Here is a 17,433-nt window from a genome sequence, read left to right as displayed (position 1 = left end):
ATTGAATAAAGGAAATGCTGTTTCCTATCAGAGGGCTTACAAGGACAAAGCAATGACTCACTCCCCACTCTCTGTGTACCCGCCTGCCGAACCAGTAAGCAGTAGTGGATCCATTCTTAAAACTTTTCAATCACATCTCGTATTTACTACAAAAATGAAACTCTTTGAAGTTCTGAAGGTAGAAGGGGTAAAATATTGGGACTGAAAGGCTATTTACAACTTGTACAGAAACCATACGGCAATTATAAGAGTCAGGGGCATGAAAGGGAAGCAGTGGATGAGAAGAAAGTGAGACAGGGTTGGAGTCTATCCCCATTGTTACTCAATCTGTACATTGAGCAAGTGGTAAAGAACAGCAAAGAAAAATTTAGAGAAGGAATTAAAGTTTAGGGAGAAGAAATAAAATCTTTGAGGTTTGCGAATGACATTCTTGCACGAGCAGATGAACAAAATGAACAGCGTCTTGAAAGGAGGATATAAGATGAATGTCAACAAAAGCAAAAGCAAGAATAGTGGAATGTAATTTAATTAAGTCAGGCGTTGCTGAGGAAATTAGATGAGGAAACAAGACACAAAAAGTAGTAGATGAAATTTTCTGTTTGGGCAGCAAACTAACTGATGATGGCTACAGTAGAGAGGATATCAAATGTAGACTGGTAATGGGACGAAAAGCGCTTCTGAAGAAATTTTAACATATAATATATAGATTTATGTCTTGGAAAGTCATCGGTAAAGGTATTTGACTGGAGTGCAGCCATGTACAGAAGTGAAACACAGATGGTAAACAGTTTAGACAACAAGAGAATAGAGCCTTTTGAAATGTGATACTACAGAAGGATGCTGAAGATTACATGGGTAGATCATGTAACTAATGAGGAGGTACTGAAAAGAACAATTTTTGGTACAACTTGACTAAAAAAAGGGATCGGTTGATAGTAAACATTCTGAGGCACCGAGGGATCACCAGTTTAATATTGGAGGGAAATGTGGGGGGTAAAAATTGTACAAGGAGAATAAAAGAGAATACAGTAAGCAGATTCAGAAGGATGTAGGTTGCATTAATTATTCACAGACTAAGAGGACAGAGTAGTGTGAAGAGCTGCATCATATCAGCGTTTGGACTGAAGACGGCAATAACAACGAGGACATGTGATCATCTGGATACCACCCTATGACATCACGTTCTGTTGGTCTTAGGGCAGTGTAGGCCAAGTAATTTATTGAACTTCAAATTACTTTCTTGTAATGAACCAACTGCCAATCTTAAAAATATACAGGGTGTTAAAAAGCATTCCATATATTTATAGCTGATAGTATGGACCAAAACAAGAAAAATTGACCAGTAAACATGGTCTCGAAATGTATACCTTAAGAGCTATGAGCACTTGTTCATCTTCACTACAGTGAAAAACATCTCTTTCACTGCAAGCTCTTTGCCATTACAAACAAGCTTCAGAACACAGTAAACTAATGAAAACACATTCTGTTGCAGTTAAACAGCAGAGCTTCTAACGTAATCTGCTTGATTTTATACACGACTTGCACTTTTGAGCCATCAGTTAAGAACCTGCCCCATATAGTGTCCAGTCATAGCAAGGCATGTTTCTGTCTGAAGTCTTAGGAAAGCATACACACTTTGAAAAATTCCAAATTGGTATTGGATGTGCTCATATGCATTGGCCGGGATGGCACCTGTTGTAGCAGGACAGGCAAGTCGTTTGATAGGAAATGAAGATACCTTGCACCAGTCAACCTATTTGGGACTATGTAAGGTGCTATTAATCTATTGTCAATAAATCCTGCTCACATATTTGCTGAAAATCGGCACTGATGCCTTGTTTCTTCTACTGTTTGTGGATCTGCATCAGCCCACATATGTTGGTTATGAAAATTGACAATCCCATCTCACATGAAACTAGCCTTGTCTGCGAATAGTATCTTTGTTGTAAAAACACACCATATCTTTGCAACAGCCATTGACTGAAGTGCTTTCTGTCACACTGATTTTGTGCCTAAAGGGACTGTATATGCTGTATATGACATGGGCATAGCAACTGCTCACGAAGCACTGTGCAAGCTAAGAGAAAGACTAAACCTGACAGATGCTGAAACTGTACATACCCTACTTGCAGGACCCTCTTCCACTCATTGCAATAGTCATTCCTCTACAACAGTATGAGTGGTGCGAGGTCTGTCACAGTCCACCATTGTTGGAGCTATAGAGCCAGGAATAATAGGGCTCCATTATACTGGTAAGTGCAAAAATAAAACTACAATGTAAAATCTTCTAAAAAATGTTTTAAAACAAAAACTGGTTCCAAAAGAACTAATACTTGTGCCACAGTTATCCAGATCTGTGAACATAATTTACAGTACCAACTTTAACACATGTTTACTACATGCTGTATCCATGGACCACAAAAGAGGAATGTGTTACCATTTGTTTCCTTTAGGTCATTCTTAATAGCAAAGAGCTTGCAGTAGAAAAGGTGCATTTGACAATAGGGATGATGAGCAAGTGCTCATAGCTCTTAAGGTATGCATATTTGAGCCAATGTTTCCTCGGCATTTTTTCTTGTTTTGGTACATACTATCACCTCACAAAATATGGGATACTTTTTTCACATTAGCATATTTATAACTAATTTTGTTCTTTTAGGAGAGAAGTTTGTTACACCAAAAGTCAATTGGAAATTGTACCCCATTTACATTGAAGTACACTCAGTTGCTACATATGTTGCATTCCTTGAACACATATCATTGTTTACAGTGACTGTCATTCAACATAGAGAATTTTAAGCATTTAACACTTTTGGATCATCAGTATATCTGTAACCATGGATAACTGATCCCACTGTATTACTGTTTGACCTATATGCAGGGAAATGGTGCTCTTGAAGTTACAGTTTTTAAATGTTTTGAATGATGTATTAATTTTGAAAGGAATCTCCAATGCAACACAACTGTAGTCTAATGCATAACCTAAAATGGACAGGCTAGAGAATTGTTTTTATTATTCTAAACATACACATAAGAATTGTTATAAATGTGATGCTGCAGCATCAGCGACATGGTTGGCTAGTTCCATACCCAAATATCAACATATGGCAATGCAGTATTGGAGATGCATTTCTGAATTAGTACTTAATTCAAAGAATTAAAAATTATACTCTCAAAGGATCACTTGCCTGATCCTGACTCTAATCACCACAAATGACTACTATGAAATAATGGGTGACCTAGTCATTCTGTGATGCATTAAAATTTTACACCTATTTTTTTTTGGGAAGGAGTCCTGACATCATACAAAACTGTAAAACACAAACCACACTCACATCACCATCATTTCAAATAGAGTGCAGGTAATGAGGGAAACCCAGGTCTACTCTCAGGTTGTCATATAGCCTTTTCAGTCCCAGTGATAAAATTTTAAAAAAGTTTTTGTAATTTGTTTTCTTGTTGTTACACACAGTTACATTCTAAATTACAAAGTTTATTTTCATTTTTTTCTAAAATATTTAAGGTCTGCAAAAGTTTGCTTCAGGTCTTAACCAATAGAAGAAAAAAATATTAAAGTTGTACGTGTGTGTGTGTGTGTGTGTGTGTGTGTGTTTTGCTTCAGGTCTTAACCAATAGAAGAAAAAAATATTAAAGTTGTACGTGTGTGTGTGTGTGTGTGTGTGTGTGTGTGTGTGTGTGTGTGTGTGCGCGCGTTTCAAAAGATTGTAAATAGCACTGTAAGCCAAGTGTGGTGTGATCTAGTGCAAGGGTTAGTGTGCTGGGCAGTTTCCCACATCTCACTACGTGAATACTGAATTGGTAACCAAGTTCCATCTCAGTTACACAATTTGTAAACAGTTAGAAAACTTTTGCTTACTTTCACAAGAATAACACTACGAGCACACAGTTGGGGTACACTCATTCTGTCCCCAGGGTTATGGGGTGGTGACATGACGAACATCCAGCCGCCTCTTACCTAAACCATGCCAACCCTGTGCTGAAGTGGGACAAAGGCACAAAACAATGTAGTGGTACTACATTCAAGCATTCAGATTGCAGTGTTATTCATTGTTCTCAGGTATTTGAGTATCTCCAGTCGATTCAGTTATACCTACATTTACAGGTGTTAACCTGTCAATCAGTGCCAATTTCTGACAGAGGAAAATTCACAATAATCTGATGACCACAAGTAATGTATTGACATTGCTAGATTATAATGTGGTCTTCAGTCTGACTTTAGAAGTATTTTGTGGAGTTTTTCTCTGTTCAGGAATTTCTCGTTGACAATGATGTACCATTTAGATCCCACTGCCAATGCTAGGTGAACATATCTCCAGATGATGTTCCATTTCAGTCAATAAGATTTTTCTTCTTTTTTTCAAATGGTTCAGTCAAACTGTAAAAATTTATTTTAAACATGTTGCCTTTCAATAAGACCTTGGAAAAGGGTCACTGGGTGTTGCTGCCCAGTACATCTGGGATAAGCAATATGTGCCCCATGTATTGTAGTTTACTTGCTATTAAAATATCTATCATCTTCAACTTTTGAAGTAAGTCCAGTTCCCTGTCAGAGTGAATTTTCAAGTGGCTCTTACTTTGTTTAGTAACTATCTCAAAGCATAGGTAATCATCTGAGCTGGAATTGCATTTAGGTAACATAGTTGTTTTCTTTGTACTGAGCTTGGCTCCTGTCACTGTTGTGAAGTCTCTGAGAATATGTGCCAACTTCGAGAGAGAGGGACTTCAGGTGCTGATATAGTTACACAGAAGTTTACATCCATTGTGCAAGACATTCTGATGTTACGGAGTGTTAAACATTGCATCTGTGGTGCTATGTTAACCAAAAACAGTTCGACAGCAATACCATACATGGCTACTGACAGTGGACACCCTTGCCTCTGGGATTGACCAGTAGAAGAAACATCTTTGCTCAAGTGCTCATTCAGTAAGATCTCTGGCCTAGTGCTCGTGATGATGACCCATTTCCTGGAGTATCTGTAATAGGTAATTTGTGGATGGCATGGTCAAAAACTTTTTCAAGACCATGGATAGTAAGCTACCTTTGATTTTACTTTCTACAGCTGTGCAGAAACAGGGTGGAATTATAATGCTTCAACCGGGTTTGTCACACTTATGATACATCTCAAAGCTCTTTTCAAAAACAGATTTCATCCTCCATTTCACCACTCAAGTTATTATTTTGACATTGAGGTCTGTGATAGACTTCATTGTCTCCACATTCTGGTAAAATGCATGGAAAGGTCATCAGGACCCATTGATTTTCCTCTCTGTGCCTTGAAAATTGCTAATTTGATTTCATCATGCTGAAAAGGTTGTTCATGAATAATTCTGTTTTCCTGTGTGAGATTCTTCTGAAATATGTTGTTTAGCTATGCATTGGTAGTTACTTGTTGGTTAAGATCACAGAAGTAGCATACACATAAGACATTATTTCATGTTGTGTACCTCATAGTGTCTGGAAAGGTCACTGTCAGTCATCATGGCATTGCACCATAATACTGAATGTAAAATATGGTAGAGGGACACAGTTTCAACTCCGCACATGTCTTTCAGTTTTGATCTAAGAATAATGCATATTTGTAATTTTAGCTTTGCACAAGGGTTGTTCGGAAAGTATGGTCAGATTTCTTATAAACCTTAAATCAACACAGATTTTTCAAAAAGCTGTTTTTATTTATCCCCTTTCATGTTTCTCTATTTTTCTGCCAGAATTTCCCCATTTGCTTAAATATTTGTCATAATGTTCTGCAAGCTTTCGTATCCAGCTACATCATAGTCATCTGCTGCCTCTGAGAATAACCAGTCTTTACCTGCTTCTTTCACCTAATCATCTGTTGTGAAGTGCTTGTTGCTGAGAAACTCCTAGTGGAACAAGTGAAAATTGCTCAGTGCCAAGTCTGTACTGACATGATCAGATTTTGGGTGTGAAGGGCAGATTGGGGCCTGCATTGTCATGCAGCAAGAGAACTCCAGACATCAGAACGCCAGGTCACTTATTCTGTATTACAAGTCGAAGACAAGCCAAGGTAGCACAGTAAGCGGATGTTTTTGCTGCACAAACTCGACAAACAAAACTCTATGTCTATCCCAAATCACGGCTGTGATAACATTGTGTGCTGAGATTGTCTGCTTGCCTTTGTCTTTGACTGGTGATGTCATGTGGTGCCACTCCACCAACTGATGTTTAGACTCTGGGCCATGTGAGAAACTCACATTTGATGCCCTGTGACAATGTTCTCTAAAAATTGATCACCTTCCGTGCGATATTGGCCCAAAAACTAAGCTGTTCTTTCCATTTTGCGTTTCTGGGGACCCAACATGTACACAATTTGCAAAATTTCAACTTTTCAGAGGCTATTTTGTGCAAAGTTGTTTTACACACATTCAGAAATTCCAATGCTGAAGTTGAGGTTTTGAATTGCTAGTCTTCACAAAGCTTTTTGTTCATGAGTTTGATAAAATCTTCTGAGATTATTGATGGTTGATCTGATTGCAGTTCGTCATGGACATTTTCCCTTCCGTCCTTGAAAGTTCTCACCCACTGATACATTTCAGTGCCACTCATCACATCGGAGACAAACACCTCACTTATTTGCAATGAATTTCAGCTGCTGTAACATTCCTTTCTGCCCAATACATATGGCATCATTTGATAAGCAAGGTGTGCCAGGAGTCTAAGCACACACACATTTCAACATTCGCATGACATTCAATTAACTACAGCATTTCGGATATTACTTTTCAAATAACTCTTGTATTTTTTTGATCCTGCAGTATCAGCATTAAGGATGTTTCAACTTTGACATCATTCTCAAAGACATCGATAATAAAATTCCACTGTTATTGCCAAACCAGCACAAATTAATGTATATTACCTGGTAGTTTTTTCCAAGTGTCTGCTGGGTGTAACCCGTGTGAGGTGTTCTAGTTCAGTGCACTTTTCAGATTTCAAATTTTGTCCTTACTTTGAATGACACAGTTGAAACTGTTGCCAATAAATAATCCATCATTGCAGTTTGCAGGTAATTCTAAAATATCTGTGTGGAAAAAGGCTGCTCAATGTTGATGGTTTTGGCCTCTGGACAGTGCGCAGGATTTAAAACCTGAACACTGTTAATGTTCACACATGATTGTACTATTTAAAAGACATAAAACATTGTGATGGGGAATATTATCACCAAATAAAATGTTGGTTTCAGTTTTATCCTTTTTATGGAGATAAAGGGTGTGGCAGTATCCACGTACATAAAAATATTGTCAAACCTCTTGAAGAAATACCACATGTACATCAGTCCCATACAATAAATCCCTAAAGCATCCAAATTTGGTTTCAGATGAGATACAGTTTCAGATGAGTGTGGTTATATTAAAGGTTTGCTGGTTGTCCATAATTCTTGCTATCATCATGAGTTATTGCTACATTGTCAAAATATTCTGATCTTGATGTTTCCGCACATTGCCCTGTTGCGGTGCTCAGTCTCAGTCTCATCAGAAAGGGCTACTCCTTCAGCTCATGATCGTAAGGAGGTAAGTCATGGTTGCACTGGAAGTTTCACTGGCCACTACTTATTACTCCTCATTTCCAGCTAGTTAAACTCCCACCGAAACATGGGCTTCAGGCTTCCAGGTCACGTACATGGTAATAGCCTGTAGGGGGACCAAAGAGTGAGCAGGAAGTGGAAGGGAGCAAGCTCTCTTGGCGGCCGCAACAAGGAATTCATTTTCCTAGATACCTATTTGTCCTGGAACCTAGCAGATAATTATTTCCTTGTCATACCTTTGGATGAGGAGGAGACAGTCCTGGATTTTTTGTACCATCCTATCCACTGGATACACCTAACCAATAGCAAGAAGGGCACTGGTAATCTGAGCAGATGTGGAATTTCTTGTCACAGTGGCATCCCATCTGCTCCAGTGCCATCAGGATAGCAAACAATTCCCCATAGTAAGTGGAAAACTGCTCTAGGAGCCCTATTCTGAGGACAAATTTGGGGAATAAGATGGAGCAGCCTAAGAAGTCTGCCTCCTTACACCCATCATTGTAAATACTAATAAAATTTGGATGGCAATTTAAAAATCTTGTAAAATTTTGTTTTAAAAATATAATCTGGGTACAATTCTTCCTGTAACCATCAAATCCAGCAATGAACCTTGGCCTCTTTAAGAGCCATGGGGATCCCCTATCTGCCGGCCGCGGTGGTCTAGCGGTTCTGGCGCTGCAGTCCGGAACCGCGGGACTGCTACGGTCGCAGGTTCGAATCCTGCCTCGGGCATGGGTGTGTGTGATGTCCTTAGGTTAGTTAGGTTTAAGTAGTTCTAAGTTCTAGGGGACTTATGACCTAAGATGTTGAGTCCCATAGTGCTCAGAGCCATTTGATCCCCTATTTCCCCCCCTGGCCTCGGCCATAATGCCCTCCACCTGCAAAAACTTGAGATTCTCCCTCACACAAATAAAAAATGGCCTCACTGCCCATGGACAGTTACAGAACAGATGCTCCATTGGGACTGAGCAAAGGACATGGCTGCTGGCAATTTTGGAGCTGGCAGAACCCTGTAGTCTTGGTGTACCATGGGGAGAAGACTTCTAATAGACAAATGCTCACCAGCGTCTGAACAGAACCTAGCAGCTGGATACATGTGACCAGCCCCCTGTTGGCAGCCAATACTGTCGTGATGAGCCACTTAGAGCATTTTGAGGTATGAAGGCCTAGCTGATCTACAAGTCTGGCATCCACATTCAAGCCAGGATCACATGAAGACTTTATAAAACTTGAGCAGACGTGCCTTGTTGGTTCCCCAAGACCTATGATTCAGGAATTTGAGCATTTTTAAATGTCTGAGGCATTGTAATTTCAGTTCTTTTAAGATCTGGCAGTCACATTAGTCATACATCAAAAGTGAGGCCCTAATATTACACCTTTTTCTCAAAAATGAGAACAGTGCTTCCAGTTTTAAAGTGGATAAATTAAAAAGCAAGCGAGAGCAATTAACATCAACACAGTATTCTCCCACGAGAACTTAATACCTATAGTATTTGCCCAGTCCTCCAATTATCTGTCAAATGCAATTGTCAAGTAGCTGTTCCAAGGTTGGAGTGTGCATAAAAGATGGTGAAGCCCTCCATGAATAATAAACATTGTATGAAAATCCTTACTGTGGACGTAATACTGCTGATCATAATGGCAAATGCCATTATACTGAAAACTCACCCTTGATGGCCACCATTTTCCTGCTTAAAACGGAGAGAGGGGACATTCTCGACTCAGTACCAAAAAAATGTTTTTTGTACTAAGAACTGTACGAAAATGGGGAGACACCACAGAATACCAACTTGTAGAGTTGCAACAAAATATTATGCCTCCAGGTAGTATCATAGGTCTCTTCCAAATAGAGCATATCGACATGTTGCTTATGTAGGAAAGCTACCCGAATCATTGTTTGGAGCAGTCACACTGAAAGCAAAGTGGTAGTGACGTGGCTTTGAAAATCCATGCTAGGCACTGACTGACCATGTGCTCCAGTGTCTTACCTATGTGACTCATGAAACTAACACTACAACAATGCTCATAAACAGCTAACTGGCTGTAAAGCATCCAGCCAGCCTCTCCGGACAGCCACATGTTGGCTTCCTTTCAGGATCTGCCCTATTTGGCAGATGGATCCGTGTAGGCTAGTGGTCACTAATACGAAGGCTGTCACTCACCTCCCACAGAATATTGTCTGCAAGGGCAAGTGAGTTGAAGGAGAGATCTATGGCAAAAGATAGACCTGTAGCAGTGATTCAATGAGTAGCTTTACCCCTGTTTATCAGCGTAATGCTTTCAGTTTGTGTGAAATTCTTATTCACTAAAGCCCTGATGCAAGTGCTGTTGGTTCCAAATAGGATGCTTTGTGCATTAAAATCTTCTAAGAGAAGAAAAGGAAGAGGCAATTCAGCAAAGAGTTATTTGAGGATCTCACCATCAATGGGTTCATGGAGAGGCAGGTACATAGAGTACACCGTGACAGTAACAAGAGCCTTTATCCTGACGTCCATTGTTTGTAGCATTGTGGTTAAGGGCACAGGCGAGGAGTGGAATGTGCCCTTTATGAACACTCCTAGCCCACCTTCACCTTGTCACCAATAAGGACATCTTTCCTGTGGAGTACAGGAACATCACTATTTTTAAAACCAGTCTCTCTAATGTAGAAGCAAAAAGGTCTGTCCTGTATGGGTAGTCTCAATTCCTCCAAATGGGTCTTGTATCCATTCATATTGCACTTAAGTATGGAAGCCATTCTAACTTAAGTATGGTTTTAATTTGGCCCTATCTTTGTTATGGCCATGAGGCACCGGTAGAGCAAAGGGGAGTGGAGAGGCTGCCTGGATCTGGTGACATGACATCCAACTCAAATGATATCTGACAGGGCTCAGGACAGCTTTTGACCTGAATGACCCGTCCCTTTCCTTACCCTTTTACCTTCAAAGTTGGTGGGGAAAGTGAAAGTTGAAAAGCACTCTGGTTTTGCAAATGCCTTCTCCACAAACGTTGTTGAAGCGATGCTTTGTGATTTTGTCGTGTCTGCCTGGCTTGCTGTATCTTTATTCCATTTGCTTTCACAGGTGCAAGTCCTGATGGTGAGTAATATTTCACTGAGAGTTGCATTGTTAGCTGCAAGAAGCAAAAGAATGCTTTGTTGGTGCTGCACATTTTAGCACTTTTGACCAAGATAAACTCACACAGCAGTGTTGTTCTTCAGCATGCCAGTGTAGAAGTGTACACAGAATCAGCTAAATGAAAAATCCACGCAATATGCACATTTGTTTATATATAAAAGCTGGCTCTGCAATTACTCTTTGCGTGACACCGCCTGTACGAGAACTATTCCAATTTGAAATTCTAGATTCTGTTATTTTACTGTTCACGTAACTTTTGCACAGTCTTTCACTGACTGTATCAATATCCATTTGTACTGTGATATATTGTGAAATTTCAAACATTTGCAAGTGCTGCAATAAACTCTTACTGTTATTCTCAATTATAGGCTTAAACTTAATTGTGCTCTCTTAAATTTTTTGAGAACAGCATGCCTATCCTTGTTCAAAACAATTGTTCTCTAATTTCAATAAACAAGTATGTGAGAAATAGGTTATTTCCCAAAATTTTTGGTTGCTTACAAAACTTTACTTTCATAAGTTACCAGTACGAGTGTTTTGCTTATGTAATTTATTTCGTAGCAAATCAGCATTTGTGGTTCACAGTTCTGCCAAAGAATACATAACCCCTGAAATTCATTGTATATCAATGCAAATACATGTGTTTTTGAGAATTTCTGGAAACTACCATTGTCCTTTGCATAATCTACAAACAATCTGTAGTAAAATGGGCGTTTGTGATTTAATTCTGTAGCAGATATTCTCACTAACATATTGTGTTACATCTAGTTTTCTCTTAAAGAGGTGTAGCCCCATATATTATCTGCATTTATCATAAATTAAACCTGTATTCAAGTTTTCAAACAACCATAATTAACCTCAACAAGTTTTAGGAAACTAGTAATTTTTACCACAGGTTTTTGTATTGCCTTAACAGAAATCTGGTTTGTGTATTTGCTTCAATTCCTCTACAGAACAAGCAACATTTTAGCTCAACAGATTAAGAGATAATCAGCTGGCTTAATTTAAAGTTATTTTTTTCACTTCCTTGTAATACATTGCAACAGCCAAAATGCAGTCCCACTGTGAATGCTGTTCTCAAACACAGGATGAGTTGGGTGATGTTTGTATGCAGCTTGGAAATTTCCCTGACTACTGTCAAACAATTGGCAGCTACTGTGAATCTGTGGGTTGGAAGAGAGCTCTCTAGAGTTATATATTTGTGATACCTGCACAAGAGGTGCCTCAAGTACTACTCGCCCCTGTGGATCCTGTCTACTCCGCAGAAAACACAGGATTGTCATTACTCATCCACTTGACTGCGAGTGGCATGTCAATGATAGCTCCCGTACAGGGTGAGCGGGGACCAAGGACGACTCGGGGCATTGTACTGATCCCACCAACCAACAAGTTTGAGGTGCTGTCTCTCACTGAAACTGAAACTGTACAATGGAACTCGCTTCATCAGTTCTGGGGAAACCCGTTTCGTCTGGTGTCAGGAGGAAGCATCACCAAAGGGTAGGGAGGAAGGGGCGGGGGTGTCTGTTAATCGTCAGAAGTTCAATTGTATGGCAAATCATGGTACCCTTGAGGGAGATGGCAGCAAGGGGCAGGAAGTGATACCAGGTGCACTCACTCAGTGTGTGTGCTGTGTATGTCTGGGGGCCTCATTCAACATGTTGAAGAGGCTATTCCAGCAGCTACTGAGAGAACAGGGTTCAACCAACTGCAGATTGTGGCATATGATGGAATAAATTATGCCTGCTGTCTGGGCTCCAAAGTCGTACTTGGGTCATTCCAGTGATTGGCAGAGGAGGTTGAGATGACCAGCCTTGTGCATGGAGTTTCAACAAAGCTCACAATTTGCATCATTGTCCCCAGAACTGATCTTGGCTCTTTGGTTCTCAGTTGAATGGAAGGACTGAAACAAGGACTTCCAAGGTTCTGTGACAAGCTCGGCTGTGACTTCTTGGACTTCCGCCACAGGGTTGACAACTGTAGGGTCCCCCTACATACAAAGGGTGTGCACTACACATCAGAGGTTGCTACTCGGGTAGCTGACTGTATGTAGCATACGCACAACGGTTTTTTAGATTAGGTGACTCTCCATCCAATCAAGATAACAACAGCTTTAGGAAACTGGGTGGTCTTTGTGTAAGATCAAAATAAATGCCTTCAACAGGTGAGAGCATTAAAATCCTAATGATAAACTGCCGAAGCATTTGCAACTAAGTACCAGTGTTTTAATCGCTTCTGAAAAGCAATGAAGCTCACATAATACTAAATGATTAATGGAAAATCTCATATAAAGATGTGAAACAAATACTAACAAAGAGATAGAGGGGCTGGCCAGTACTTACCTCAGCTCAGTACAGCCGATAGATACACAAAACAGAACAGAAAATTTACGTATCCTAGCTTTCAGAACTTTGTTCCTTCGTCAGGGAGGAGAGGGGGGAAAAAAGGGAAAGTGGATTCAATTACTCACAACCCACGTTATGGAGCAACAGGGGAAAGGTAAACAGGGAGGGTAGCAAAGATGGAGGCATGGGTGTCAGAGGGAAGCCAAAGATATTCTACTGTAAGTACTGTGCCAGCTTCAAACCAAAGAGGATGCATACAGAAGTAAATATGTATATAGTATAAAGATAAACACAACTATGTAGGATGTGCAGTGCAGGCATGTCAGCTGATAAATGACATGTGTTGTTTCACATGTTGACCTGCCTTGAATTACATTGGTATGATGACAACTAAACTAGCTGAGCGCATGAATGGGCACAGATGAACTGTCCGCCTAGGAGATGTCCAGTACCCAGTAGCAGAGTATGCCCTCCAGCATAATTCTCGGGACCTAGGAACCAGCTACACCGTACGTGCCATTTGGCTTCTCTCACCCAACACCAGTCCCTCGGAACTGCAGAGATTGGAACTTGCACTCCAACTTATCCTTTCATCCCGCCATCCCCCTAGACTGAACCTACGTTAACCAACCTCACTCCCATTTACTCTTCAGTCTTCTCTTCTTTCCCTTTCCTCTTTAGCCATTCACACTTCTTTTCATCCTACATAGTTGTGTTTATCTTTATACTATATACCTCTTTACTTCTGTACGCATCCTCTTTGCTTTGAAGCTGGCACAGTACTTACAGTAGAATATCTTTGGCTTCCCTCTGACACCTATGCGTCAATCTTTGCTACCCTCCCTGTTTACTTTTCCCCTGTTGCTTCATAACCTGGGTTATGAGTAACTGAATCCACTTTCCCTTCTACCCCATTTTTCCCCACTCTCCTCCCTGACGAAAGAACAAAGTTCTGAAAGCTAGGATACGTAAATTTTTTGTCCTGCTTTGTGTATCTATCGCCTGTACTGAGCTGAGGTAAGTACTGGCCAGCCCCTCTATCTCTTTGTTCATATAATACCAAGTACAGAAAGCTGGTTGAAACCTGAAACTGATAGCAGTGGAATTTTTGGGGAAAATTTAAGTGTATGTCAAAAGGGTATGCAAATGGGAAATGGAGGTAGTGCATTAGTAGACAAGAAACTCAAATCCACCAAGATAAAAATTGAAGCTGCATGTGAGATTGATTGGGCAAGGCTAAGTATCAGGGATGGCCACAAAATAATAATTGGATCCTTCTGTCACCTGCCATGACTCGTCTCTTGATGTAACTGAAAACATTACGGAAAACCTTAGTTCACTTGTACAAAAAAGTTCACCAACCATACTGTAATCATCAGTGGAAACTTTAATCATTGGTTGAAACTTCAATCATCCAGAAATTAATCTAGAAAATAATTGTTTTGTTAGTGGTGGGCATGATAAGACATCCTGTGGAACATTACTAAATGTCTTCTCTGCAAATTATCTAGAACAGATAGTTAGGAACACCACTCATGATGGAAACATATTGGATTTAATGGCACCAAACAGACATGACCTCTTTGAGGATGTCCACATCAAAAATGATATCAGTGACCATGACATGGTTGTGCAACAATGATTACCAAAGTACAACTGAAACAAGCACAAAGATATGTGTGTTCAGTAAAGTAGATTTTAAAAAATCAGTAGTGTCATATCTTCATGTGGAACTTGAAACTTTTAGCACAGGGCAGGGGCATGTAAAGGAACTATGGCTCAAATTTAAAAGAATAGTTGACCAGGCACTGGATAGATGTGTGCCCAGTAGAACAGTCCATAGCAGAAGGGAATCACAACATACAGTCACTATAAAGAAACTTTAAGGAAACAGAGATTACTGCATAACAGGTGTAAAACAAATTGCAGTGCTATAAATAGACAGATGTCAATGAAACGTGTGTGGCTGCCAAGAGGGTAGTGCGTGATGCCTTCGATGATTACCGTAGCACAATATTGTCAAATTATCTTTCACTGAACCCAAGGAAATTCTGTCATGTGTAAAGACTGTTAGTGTCCAGTCCCTAGTGAACAATACAGGAGGAACAGAATCCTTGTACTATTGAAAAGGTGAATGAAAGAAGTATTAGTGTACGTGGTGTTGAGAAACAGCTGAAATCATTAAAACTGAACAAAGTTCCAGGGCCTTATGGAATCCCTTTCAGATTCTATACTGAATTTGTGGCTGACTTACCTCCTTTTCTAACTGGAATCTATTGTAATTCTTGGGGAAAAAAAGCACAGGTCACACCCATCTACAAGGAGGACAATAGAAGTGATTCACAAAACAACCATACAATATCCTTGACATCGATTTGTTCTAGAATGTTAGAACATATTCTGAGCTCGACCATAATTAGGTATCTTGAACAGAATGCTCTCCTAACGCCAACCGGCATGGATTCCAAAAACATCGATCATGTGAAACCCAACTCGCACTTTTCCCATGTGACATACTGAAAGCTTTCGATCAAGGCAGTCAGGTAGATGCAGTATTTCTTGATTTCTGAAAAGCATTTGACTCAATAACACACCTATGTTTGTTGTCAAAAGTTTGATCATGTCGGATATCAAGTGAAATTTGTGACTGGATTTGAGGATTTTTTGGTAGGGAGGACGCAGCACATTATCTTGGATGGAGTGTCATTGTCAGCTGTAGAAGTAGCTATGGTTGTGCTCCAGGGAAGTGTGTTGGGACCCTTGCTGTTCATGTAGTATATTAGTGACCTGGTAGACAATATTAACAGTAACATCAGGCTTTTTGCAGACGATGCAGTTATCTATAATGAAAGACTAACTGAAAGAAGCTGCATAAATATGCAGTCACATCTTCACAAGATTACAAAGTGATGCAAAGATTGGCACCTTGCTTCAAGTATTCGGAAATGTGAAATTGTGCACTTCACAAAATGAAAAAACATAATATCCTATGACTACAACATCAATGAGTCACTGTTGGAATCGGCCAACTCATACAAATACCTTGGCGTAACACTGTGTAGGGATATTAAATAGGATTATCACATAGGCTCCGTTGTGGGTGAAGTCGGTAGTAGACTTTAATTTACTGGTAGAATATTGGGGAAGTGCAACCAGTCTATGAAGGAGACTGCTTACAAATCACTCGTGCGACCAATCCCAGAATATTGCTCAAGTGCGTGGGACCCATACCAAATAGGACTAACTGGGAATATTGAATGTATACACAGAAGGGCAGTTCAAATGCTCACAGTTTTTTTTAAACTGTGAGGGAGTGTCACAGAGATACTGAAGGAATTGAACTGGAAGACTCTTGAAGGCACACATCAACTATCGTTTCAAGTTAAATGGTGACTCTAGGAACATCCTAAAATCTCCTACATATCGCTCACATAGTGATCTTATGGATAAGATTAGAATAATTACTAACACACAGTGGCATTCAATCAATCATTCTTCCCACGCTCCATACGTGAATGGAATGGGAAGAAACCCTAATAACTGGTAAAATGGGATGAACCCTCTGCCAAGCATCTCATGGCGGTCTGCAGAGTATAGATGTAATGTAGAACATCTAAGCATCTACGCTGCGGACAGGTTTCTTTACCAGAAACATAACAAGGGGCAAAGGCAGGATTTCATTGCCTTATATTTGTTTTTGGTTTCTGTGTAAGGGATCTGCTTTGAAACTTTTATTCTATGATTTTTTTTCTTTCTTCAGTGGATACCAGGCAGTCTCGTCTCTAGACCCAGTGGCTCCCAGAACAGCTGATGTTGATTGCTGGAGACAGGCAGTCAGTGCCAGACTCATGGGCTGCTGTTCCAAATTTTCCGCAAGTCACTTCATCTATGCTACTTAATGTTATATAGCAAAATTGTTAGCATTTGTAACACCTAAAAGAGTTAGGCATCTAAGCTCAGCCCAAAGACGGAGGAACCCTTTCATGATATACTCACGTATTGATGAATTAAAGATCATAATGAAAGCTGAGGCTTATCAGTCTCTCCATTATGCCTTCGTATTTCCTCTAGATCAAACAAAAAGAAACACATTCTGATTTATAACTTCTTGAGCTCCATTACTAAATACAGCCAGATTATCAGGACAACTAGCCTCTGTCTGTCTTTTAGAATAGTGGGTGTTGTTATTCCCAGATGGCACACCTATTGTGCAAGAAGAAATTTGATGTTGCTGAAGCATGCCCACAGCTTATGGTTACAGGAGGCTGGTGGCATCACTACTCTCCCAATTCAGGAAACCTGTACCTAGTCAACAAAGACTGAGCTCCCTGGAGTATCCACCATTTGGCATCATCCAAGGAGCATGTGAGGCTTACCGAATGCCACAGACGCTGCAAGCATTACCACCCCTCC

The 17,433-nt window shown here is 40.1% G+C and overlaps 1 protein-coding gene across 5 annotated transcripts in view; it reads right to left on the bottom strand.

The window, feature by feature from the left end:
* The window catches only part of LOC126236761 (clavesin-2-like), a 600,452-nt gene that overhangs the window by 277,706 nt on the left and 305,313 nt on the right, over positions 1-17,433 (bottom strand). The window lies entirely within an intron of this gene.

Source organism: Schistocerca nitens, chromosome 2, assembly GCF_023898315.1.
Source record: "Schistocerca nitens isolate TAMUIC-IGC-003100 chromosome 2, iqSchNite1.1, whole genome shotgun sequence".
Lineage (NCBI taxonomy): Eukaryota > Metazoa > Arthropoda > Insecta > Orthoptera > Acrididae > Schistocerca > Schistocerca nitens.
This window is presented reverse-complemented; position numbering and strand designations above follow the sequence as displayed.